Source organism: Acomys russatus, chromosome 13 (genome assembly GCF_903995435.1).
Source record: "Acomys russatus chromosome 13, mAcoRus1.1, whole genome shotgun sequence".
In the NCBI taxonomy this organism is placed as follows: domain Eukaryota; kingdom Metazoa; phylum Chordata; class Mammalia; order Rodentia; family Muridae; genus Acomys; species Acomys russatus.
In genome coordinates this window covers 21,705,223-21,715,632 of record NC_067149.1, presented here as the reverse complement: position 1 = coordinate 21,715,632, position 10,410 = coordinate 21,705,223, and the positions used below count along the sequence as shown (strand labels likewise).

The 10,410-nt window shown below is 39.7% G+C and overlaps 1 pseudogene; it reads right to left on the bottom strand.

The window, feature by feature from the left end:
• Nucleotides 1–8,981: 8,981 nt before the first annotated feature.
• On the bottom strand, nucleotides 8,982–9,420 carry LOC127196833 (60S ribosomal protein L26-like; annotated as a pseudogene).
• Nucleotides 9,421–10,410: the final 990 nt, after the last annotated feature.

Genomic DNA, 10,410 nt, shown 5'->3' with positions numbered 1-10,410 from the left:
TTTTTGCACTTAAATATTTCCTTTAGCACCAACTTCTGTGAAAATACACAGTGCCTGGAATTTGCCCTGTCAAAGCCAGACATATTTTTTTCATTGAGTCTTTCTTTGAGAGTAGTGATTTTTTTCATATGTAATTTGCTTTTTATGTGAAGAGAGAGACATTCTGTTTCTTTCTTTGGGTGGTTGACATACTCCTGTAAGAACAATCAATACTGGGCAATTTATCTCTTCTTCCTCCCAACTGTGATGTGGGGTAGGTGAATGTGGGCAATATGAATTTTTTTTTATCGCTCTATTTCACTGTCCTGTTATTGGCTAGTGCTAGTTATTCACTTATTTTTCCCAGAATATTTTGAATGTGATGACAACTCTTTAGTCTTTGTTTGTTAACTGTGCTCTGCCTATCTACCTTTTCATGTACTAATTGCTTTCAGAGACTATAGCCGAAATGGAATATTGCTTTGCTTAATATTTTTCCCATCGACTACACCACAGCACGGCCATCTGTGAAAATACATTTCAGCTTTCATCAAATTCTGTCCTGGCTTTTTGAGGACTAATAATTCTTTTATGTGGGCGTGTTTCCATGGCTAATGTAATATTGCTGGGCAAAGACAAGGTTCTGTTTATGTTCCTACTCAGGTAGGAAGGGAAAGGTTTGCTGAAGGGGGAAACAATGAGCATTTTCACTCCTAAATTTTTGTTTTGTAGAACAAGTGCTTTTGAAATAGAAAATAAAATCAAGAAGCTTCACTTGGTGGGAAATTGGAAGGAAGAGCTACATTCACTCTACTGCAGGAGTCCCGTTCTCCACCCATAGCCCTGTGTGGCTGCCTGCTCCTCCTCAAAGGTTTTCTTACTTTGTTCATTACCACCTGGAATCCTGTCGTTTCTCTGTCTTTTTCTCTCACATGAAGCTCTCCTACTTTTTCCTCAAAGCCCCACTAACACACAGCTGCTGGGTGTACTCGTACCCGAGGCTGGCGTGTAGAGCCAGCTCTGAAGGGGACTTCACGATAATGTAGCTCCCCAAGCACAAAGAACTTTATTGTGACTGCTTTCCCATAGCTGGAGTCGCCTGCTTTAGGTAACCTTCTACCCTCTGTGTACTCTAGTCCCTTCCCAACCCATGTGCAACTGGGACTAGAATGGAATTCCACCAGTCTGGGAGAGAGATGCAGGAGGCCTGAGGGAACATCAGCAGGCCTGATCTTGATGGTCTCCTGCCAGGAATCAGGGATGTTCTGAGGGATGATCATGGCCCGAGGACAGCATTCCACAACACATGATAAGGCAGTGCAGGCTGAGCGACTTGGAATTAAGTTTGAATAACTTGGTTAACTGTAAACTACAGGGATGATCTGTCTCAGGGCTATTTCTGGCCTGGAATGGTCCAGGCAGAAGTATACTATCTCCTGGGAGAACAGACCTGGTGGAAGAGTTGGCCCTGGATTAATTGACTTGCAAATCAAAAGGCCCCTCTTCCTAGAATAGGTGAGCCCAGGCAGTGTATTTACAGACCTACACTAGGAAAGCAGCACGTCTTTTTCTTTGTTTCTTTCTTTGTTTTATGTGTATGAGTACTCTGTTTTCATGCATACCAGAAGAGGAAATCAGATTCCACTATTAAGTGAGCCACCATGTGGTTGCTGGAAATAGAACTCAGGACCTCTGGAAGAGCAGCCAGTGTTCTTAACCACTGAGCCATCTCTCCAGCGCCAGCACTTCTTCTTCTTCTTTTTTTTTATCTCCAAAGAGAGAAAAAGGCTTTTAAGAGAGGAGGGAATTTCCTAACATAGAGAAGGTGTGTTCCTCTTATTCAAACCACTTCTAACTCTAGACAACTTTTAAAAGCTTGTGTTTTTCCCACGTCTCATTATAGAGTCACACGTTTCTGTTTTCGTGGTCACTTTGTTAGAAACCCACTTCTAAGAATAAGTGTAGTTTTTACCTTTAACACTAGATTGTGAAGAATAGCACAAGGTTCCCTCCCTTAGGCAGTTGGTTGCTATTAAATGGTTGTGTGTGTGGTGAGTAGAGATATTTTGGGAACCTCTGTAGCATTAAAGACACATCAGGGAATTGGGTTTTGGGTTGGGTGGATTTGTTTGCTTACTTTAATGACAGTGCTGCTTTTTGATTCGGCTAAGGCTTAAGAGAGACCTACGGAAGAGATGGAGAAGGTTCTGTTGCTTACATGGCTTCTCTCGGCTACAAGATAATTAGCCATTGGGTTTGTTTGTTTGTTTTGTCTTTGTTTTTGTTTTTCAAGACAGGGTTTCTCTGTGTTAGCCTTAGCATTCTGGACTCACTTTGTAGACTAAGCTGACCTGGAACTCACAGCAATCCACTTGCCTCTGCCTCCCTGAATACTGGGGTTAACAGGCATGGACCACCCTGCCCTGCCCTGGCAATCAGCATTTTTAATCTGTTGTTCTGGTGGTTCCAAAACAATGGCTTGAAATAAGTTTCTGTCCATGCTGCCAATTTACCAAATGCCTCAGACTAACCAAAACTCCCAAGACATTAAGAGCTCACAGTCTGAAGGAACTGACAGAAAGGGATGGATGATAAAGCTTGAAGGAATCAGCTAACAGTGATTAGTAGGCTATCTAGATGAGACCTGATAGACTGTGGCCAGCTGGTAGGGAAGGAGGGCCTCCCTTCTCAGGGGTTTAGGGGAGTGGAATAGGGTGGAAGAGGGACGGGAGGGTGGGAACGGGAGGATAGGAGTGAGGGGATAGCAATTGGGATGTAATCTGAATAAATTAGAATAAATAAGAAGTGAAAAGATTATTCACTTAAAATTGATAGAAATCATTGTTGTGCATATCTCACTGATTGTCAAGTTTTCCTGGAGCTGTATGTCAATAAAATGTACATTAATTTCTATATGTTTATAATCCTAAAGAGGAAGGAGAAGAATCTACTGTCTGTATCTAGATGCAGCCTGCAATTAAGAAGGAAGATATTTCATGTGGACTTGGGGAGTGGAGATGTTCATAAGAGAAAAAAAATTGCAGGAAAGAGTAAGTTCAATCTCTTCCAAACTTTCTTTTTATGATTTTGAAGGAAAGGCTCAAGACTAGTTTTTTTTATAACTACAGTGTGTTCCAGCATTAGAGGTGTTCCAGTGTGCCCTACACTAAGGTGAAGTGGAGAGCTCGTACTAGTTCATTTTGTAGGAAGGGTAATTTCAGGATGTTAGGAACACAGGAGATTAAGATCCATCTGGAAGTGTGAGGAGTGGAAGTGGAGGTGCTCATATACACTACTGCCTGCCCTTTCAAAATATACAGCTCTATATTTGTATTTCATTTACAAAGTTGCACAACTCTCACATCTATATAATTTCTTAACACTTTGACGCCCCCTGAAGAAGCACTCCAGGTGGCTGGCTATCAGTCTCCTTTCTGTTGTATGCACTGGACTATAGCAGGCATTTCATGGAAACTAAATCATGCATGCTGTGACTGGCTTCTTTCCCTTAACAGGTGCTTCCAAATGCCCATCCATGTTAAAACACATTTTAGCATTTGATTCTTTTTGAGTGCCAAATATGTTATTGTGTGCAAATGTCAGATTGTTTCTAGCTTGAGGCTCTTATAAATTATACTGTTATGAGCATTTGTCTATAAATTTATGTGTTTAAAACATACTTTTCATCCTCTATGAGTGTGTATCTAATAGTGGAATTTGTAAGCCACATGGAGAAACTATTTTATTTATTAAAACAAATTTAAGCTGGGTACAGTGGCATACCTCTGCAAGCCCAGCACTCAGGAAGGCAGAGGCAGGCAGATCTCTCTGAGTTCAAGGCCAACCTGTCTCCAGGACAGCCAAAGCTGCACAGAGAAATCCTGTCTTACATAACTAAAAGAAAAACATTAAATTGTGTGTCCATACGTGTGTGTGTTTGTGTTAAACTGGGTGAGGAGATAACTCAGTGGCTAAGAGTGTTTGCTGAGCAAGCATGAGGGCTTGAGTTCAAGTTCCCAACCCTATGTAAAAAGCAAGTGGTGGAATCTTATGATTCTTTGTATTTCTTTAGTGTTTGTTATTATGTTTCCCTTTTCCTTTCTGATTTTGTTGATTTGGATAGTATCTCTCTGCCTTTTAGTTAGTTTGGCTAACAATTTGTCTATCTTGTTGATTTCCTCAAAGAATCAATTCCTGTTTTTGTTGATTCTTTGAATTGTTCTCTTTGTTTCTAATTATTTTAGCTTACAACAGTCACAACTGGGTGCCATCAATGATCACGTTTCTCCCTTTTCCTGTGCATAGCACCTTCCAGCACTATAAGAGCTAGCCAATAGGCATGAAGCTTCTACGTCAGAACCAGCTTGATTTCTTAATATTCTGGGACTCAAGAATGTGGCATCTTTGTAGTAGGGTCTTATTATCAGGTTCTGGAAGGCAATAAAGAGCAGTAGAAACAGACTAGAATTTAACTTTTATGGCACATTGTTGGTCAATAACTCCCACAGAGGAAACCCATTTCTGACACTGCCAATAACTCCAAAAGAAGTGACCCATCCTTAGCAGTGACTTTTTTTTTTTTTTTTTTTGCTAGCCTGTAGTGTCTAGCAGGAACATTGTCCTCTGTTAAAGCACAACTCTGTTTAAACTCTTCTTTATGTACATATAGAGGAAGTGTCTACAGTATTAAGCTTTCATGTAACATTTTCAAAAGGTCTTTAATGTTAGTTACCCCTCCACCTACTCTCTCCATCCTGCCCTTCCATCCCTCATCCTATTTCCTTTTCCATTAACCACTCCTATTTACCCTTTACCCTCACTCAGGATGATTGTTTCCAGCTTCATCCACATATTTGCAAATTTAATTTTTCTCAACAGTTGGATAGTATTCCATTGCATAAATGAACCACATTTTCATTATCCATTCATCAGTTGAAGGATATCCAAGGTTGTTGCCATGTCTTGGCTATTATAAAGAACAATGAACATGGATGAGCCAATATCTTTGTGGTAGGATATAGGGTCCTTTATATTTAAAAGTGCTATAGCTATATCATAGTGGGTGTACAAATTTTCACTCCCAGAGTCAGTGAATAAGTATTTCTCTTTTACCGTATATTTGCTGATGCTATATAAGCAAGGTACTGATATTTGTGTATTAGCTTTGCATCTGCTATGTGGTGAATGAGCTTATCTTTCTGGTAGAGTCTAAGTCTTTTATATATTCAACCATCATCTACAAATAAGAATATTTTGACTTATTTCTTTCCTATTTGTATCCTCTTTGTCATCTTCTCTAGTTAAGACTTCAAGCATCCGCAGTCCATTTTTAGATATTTAGGTAGAGAACTGGATAAATGACAGAAGTTTGCTTTGCATCTGATAGTCTGAAGTTGTAGTAAAATGTGGTTTTCCAAGTCTTGAAAGTAAGCTTTATTGTTCTTCTAACTTCCAAGAGGCAAAAGAGAAGTTGAAATAATCAAGAAGTTGTTTGGAGAAAACAAAGAACAACATGGACCTGTGTTCTTCCTTGATATCATAGAGAACTGCCTTAGAGATTTAGAAAACATGTTATTAGAAAACTTCTTTACTACTAGATGAGGTAATTGTCCCTTTTCCTTACCTTACCAGAAGACCTCATTGTCTCAACCTTTGAGAAAATATGATAGATTAGATAGATAGATTAAATAGATGATAGATTAGAAGTGATGGTAGATTTAGTTAGGGAAAGCACCTGTGGCAGAATGGAGGCTACAGAGAGCAGAGATGGAAGAGCTTTGAACACAAAAGAAGTCTTCCCTGAGGGAGAGGAATGGAAAGGAAGCTTGATAGAAACATCTTAGACTTTTGTACAGTCTGGGGAAGGTTCGATAAGGCCAGTGGGGAATTCTTTAGCTGACATTGCTCTTGGTGGAGTCTCATACTGCCAAGGCATGGAATCACTTCAGTATTCGTCCATTCATAGGCTGGGAGCAAACATAATGTTGATTTTAGGTTATAGTGTCAAATTGTTGATAAATTAGATGTTTTGTAATTGAACTCTGTAAGGCATAGAATTGTTGCTGACAAAAATGGTAATTTTTGTCAATATAGAGATTAGCTATAATAAGAAACTCCAAAATACAGTGGTTAACCACGGTAAACTTTAATTTTTCTACCAAACTGGAAGCTCAAATAAGTTACAGAGAGCCCGAGCCTCTTCTATCTTGTAGCTCTGTCATCCTAGGGTTTTTCCTCTAGGTGGTAACCCAAGATGGCTCACCACTCTGTCTACCATGCAACCTGAAAAGAGGAGAGGAAGGAAGGGCAGAGATAGCTTTCCATTGGAGAAAAGAGCTGGATAATGAACATCTCTCTATTTTACCAGAATTGAGTTGTATTCATTTTCTCTTGCTGTATCAAATTCTATACATTTAGTGGAAGTGTAATTTTTATATTGTTCCCTATCACTTGAGTGACTAAAAGCTTGGTGTCATCAGGTGTACACCTTTGGAGACTGTATTAGTTACTTTTCCTACTGCTGGAATCAAATACATGATGAAAGTATGTTAAGGAAAGGCAGAGTTGTCTTGTCTTACAGTATGGGAGGATACAGTTCATCATAGGGTGGGACTGTTGGTGATAGTAATCCACATCCAGGAAAAAGAGAGAGATGAATGTTGATGTTCTGCTATCTCTCTCTTTTTATTCAGACTGGGAACTGGCTCAAGGAATACACCCACATTTACAGCGATCCCAGTCAAGAAATTATTTCACAGTTGTGTGCAGATGTTTGTCTCCTGGACATCAACTGGAAGTGCTATGGCTTTCCTTCCACAGGACGTGACAAGACTGACAAAGAACAGTACAGACCACTCGGGTGGTTGTGTTGAAATATTCATATGATGGTACCACTTAAGAACTTGGATCTAGGCATACATGAACAAAATACCTGAAGTGCTGGACCTTTTCTATCACTAGTTTTTTATTTGCCAGCTGGATGAGATCCTGACACGTATAATCAGGAGGCCCAGGTGCTAAAACATTGAGAGCTTTGCTGAAGAAAATGAATGATGTTAGAAGCAAGCCAAACTTAGGAATACTAAGTAACCATTCTTTTCAGCTGTTATTACCCCGCCCGTTCTCCATTTCAAAAATGGCTATGGACAAACCTCTTTTGATTTTAGTACAAAGTCATTTTGTAATAAGTCATTTATTATTATATTCTATATTATATAAAGTCACTTCTTTGTTGCATCAGCCAGTCATGACCCCTGAAGATGGCTCGAGGTGTCATGTGTTTTTCTCTCATTTAGCCTATAACTCTCAAGAACCTATCTGAAAAAAACATAACTGACAGAAAATATCTGTGATGACATTGAATTCTGGTTTTGTTTGGGAGATGAGAAAGTCAAAGACAACCCCTCCCCCCCCCTTTTTTTTTTTAAACCAACAAAAAAGTAAGGAAGATATTGATGACCTTTGGTTGTTGTTTCTGGCAGATTTATAATGTAATAAAAATGTGTTCTGCAATCATTTAGCCCATGTGGATGATATTACCCGTTTCAGTCAGAACTGTTCATGTCTTCCAGATCCCTGAAGCTCTTTATTCAAGTGAAGGGTGCCGCTAAAATGTTGAACTCAAACGGTTCCCCTGAAGTTCTTTCAAGAGCATTATTATGAATAGTTTGGCTTTAAGAAATTCCAGATGAATGGTGTAAACCAAGATGAAAGGCGAAGCATCACAGCAGCTGTGCATACGAATTAAGCAGAAGTATGCAAATTCTCACAGCTTAACAATGGTAAGCTGATGCTCCACAACAGCAGCTGCCCTGACCTGGTGGTGACCAAGAGGCTCACAAGGCACTTGGCATCAAGAATTAATTGCCTTCGATATGACATTAGTATAATTGTGTGAATACATCATGTTTGGTGCAGTTTGCCATAGAAACAAATGTTAACAATGACACGGTCACAGCACAGGTAGTTGACATTACCTGTAAACCTATATTATGAAATTCTGAGACTTAGGTTCCCATAAAGAAAGGCACTGATTTTTTTTTTTTTTAAACAGAAACTGAATTCTTGAACTCAAGAGACCTTCTGAAGATGTTAGAATTCAGTGGCAAGTCCAGGTCAATCTTTTCAACATTGAGAAATGATAAAATGAGGAAAGCTAAGTAACTCGAGACAAATGGTAAAAAGGAAGATTCTAGAATGAGGCAAGTGTTGAAAGGTACTAGAAATAATAGTCAGCACTAATTGGATATTCACCATGTGTCTGGTGCATGGAAGCACTTTGTAGTTACAATATCATTAAAACCTAAGAATACCCTCCAGGATTATGGACACAAAGGCTTCCTTAAGGCTTCCAAGCCAGGAAGAGTCAGGCAGGAATTCTTCAGATTCGCGAGAGATAATAAACACTGTGGCATGTTCTTGGTGTCCTCAGACCTCTCCTGAGCACTCACCACAACAAAATTCTTAGAGCCAGCTTCTCTTGTACAGCCTCCATTTGCCGAATAGATTTTGACACAGCTGCTGCCAATCTTGCAAATCTTCTGTTTCGATATTTCCAAGTTGTCAAAATCTGTCTTTATTTCACAAGCAAAACTATTTTTGTTAAAGAAAGATAAAATATTACAAGCACCCTCTTAAAGTCTTTATAATAGGAAACTCCTTTCTAAAACTAAAATAGAAAACGTACAGGCAAATAAACCGTTACCCATATCTCTCACTACCACCCGTATTTTCTTATTGTCTTTCATCAAGAACTCTATGAAGATTTCCCCTACTTAAACTTGGCCGTGTTTGACACTCACTCCTCAGCTGTCATGGTCAAAGGAAGCTCCTTCAAAAGAGTCTAACCATGAATCTTTCTCAGAGCACCCCTTTTTTTCTGCCATCTTTGATGTGTTTCTTTCTTTTCTTTCTTTCTTTCTTTCTTTCTTTCTTTCTTTTTCTTGCTTTCTTTCCTTCTTTTACTTAAACAGTCTTTAATGAGAGCTGCGTATGAGAGGCCTCTACTCCTGCATTTTCTTGACCATTCCTTCCTTGTGTTTGTCCTTTTCCTCTCCAATTTGTCAGGACTTGGCTTTCCTTCCCAGGATCTTCTTCTGGTCTTTGTCCAGCTTTAGCCTGGTGATGATCACCTTGCTGGGATGGATGCCCATGTGAACAGTTGTGCCATTAGCCTTTTCTCACTGTACTCGTTCAACATAGATGAAATATTTTTTTCCTGTGTACCTGGACCACTTTGCCAATCTGCTGTCCCTTGTAGTGTCCTTATACAACCTGAACTTCATGGTCCTTTCGAGTGGGCATGGACCGGGCATTATACTTCTGTCTCAGCTCTTTGGAAAGAGGGGAAGACATGATCTTCCCCTAAATGTGAGAAGGTGCATTGAAATAGACTTCATGGTCTTTGCTTCAGTCAGGAGTCACGAAAGGATTGATCTTCATTTTGGCGGCTGCAATCCAGCAATCTTTTTTGTTTGTTTGTTTGTTTTTTGTTCTTTGTTTTTGTTTTATTGAGACAGGGTTTCTCTGTGTAGCCTTGACTGCATCCAGCGATCTTTGATGTGTTTCTTTTATCATGTGGTTAGAAGTAACTTCTGGCTCCTTACATGTTGCCTTCCCCAGCCAGGAGGAAGGAGAGGTTGGGGAGAGGGCAGGTTCATCCTCTTGGAAGTCAAGAACTAAAAGGAGCACATATGATTTGTCCTCATGTCTGTGTCACTCAAGGTTTCACAGTAGCATTTCTTGGTGCCAACACACAGCTGTGGCAGATGATATTAATACTTTTCCAGTATCTACTCTTTCCTTTCCCTTCCCTAAAGGGCAATAGAATGGTTTCTCTAAAATTTGCTGACAAGTGGCTCTCAGTAGAGGCTCTGTTCCATCAGCTCCTTTGTTGTGGTGATGGAGCTCTACAAATACCCTCTGCTGGCCTGACAATGTGTCTCAGCATTGGCTCCACATCTGGCCCCCACTCTGCAGAGTCGATATTACATTGCTACCTACAAAGGGAATCCATCTTCTGAAAGACCCGGAACAAAACTCTTGATGTCATTGATGTCTGTATTCTCAACATTAGACTGTGGTAAGAGCCAGCGATGCTGAGAAATATTATATTGTGTTGCAACTCACATGTTCAACTAAATTATGTGTGTGTGTTTTAACAAAAGATCAGTTTAGAAGGAGGACAACTAAAGTTCACTCTTATACTTAATCAGATATGTGACATACATACTAGGATGTATGTGTGTGTGCGCATGAGCATGCGCGCTCATTCTCTCTCTCTCTCTCTCTCTCTCTCTCTCTCTCTCTCTTTCTGTGTGTGTGTGTGTGTGTGTGTGTGTGTGTGTGTGTGTGTGTGTAAAACAATGGAAATATAATGTGCTTGGAATTCTACTTGACCAAAAAAAGAGACAGGTATATACAAAAATAATA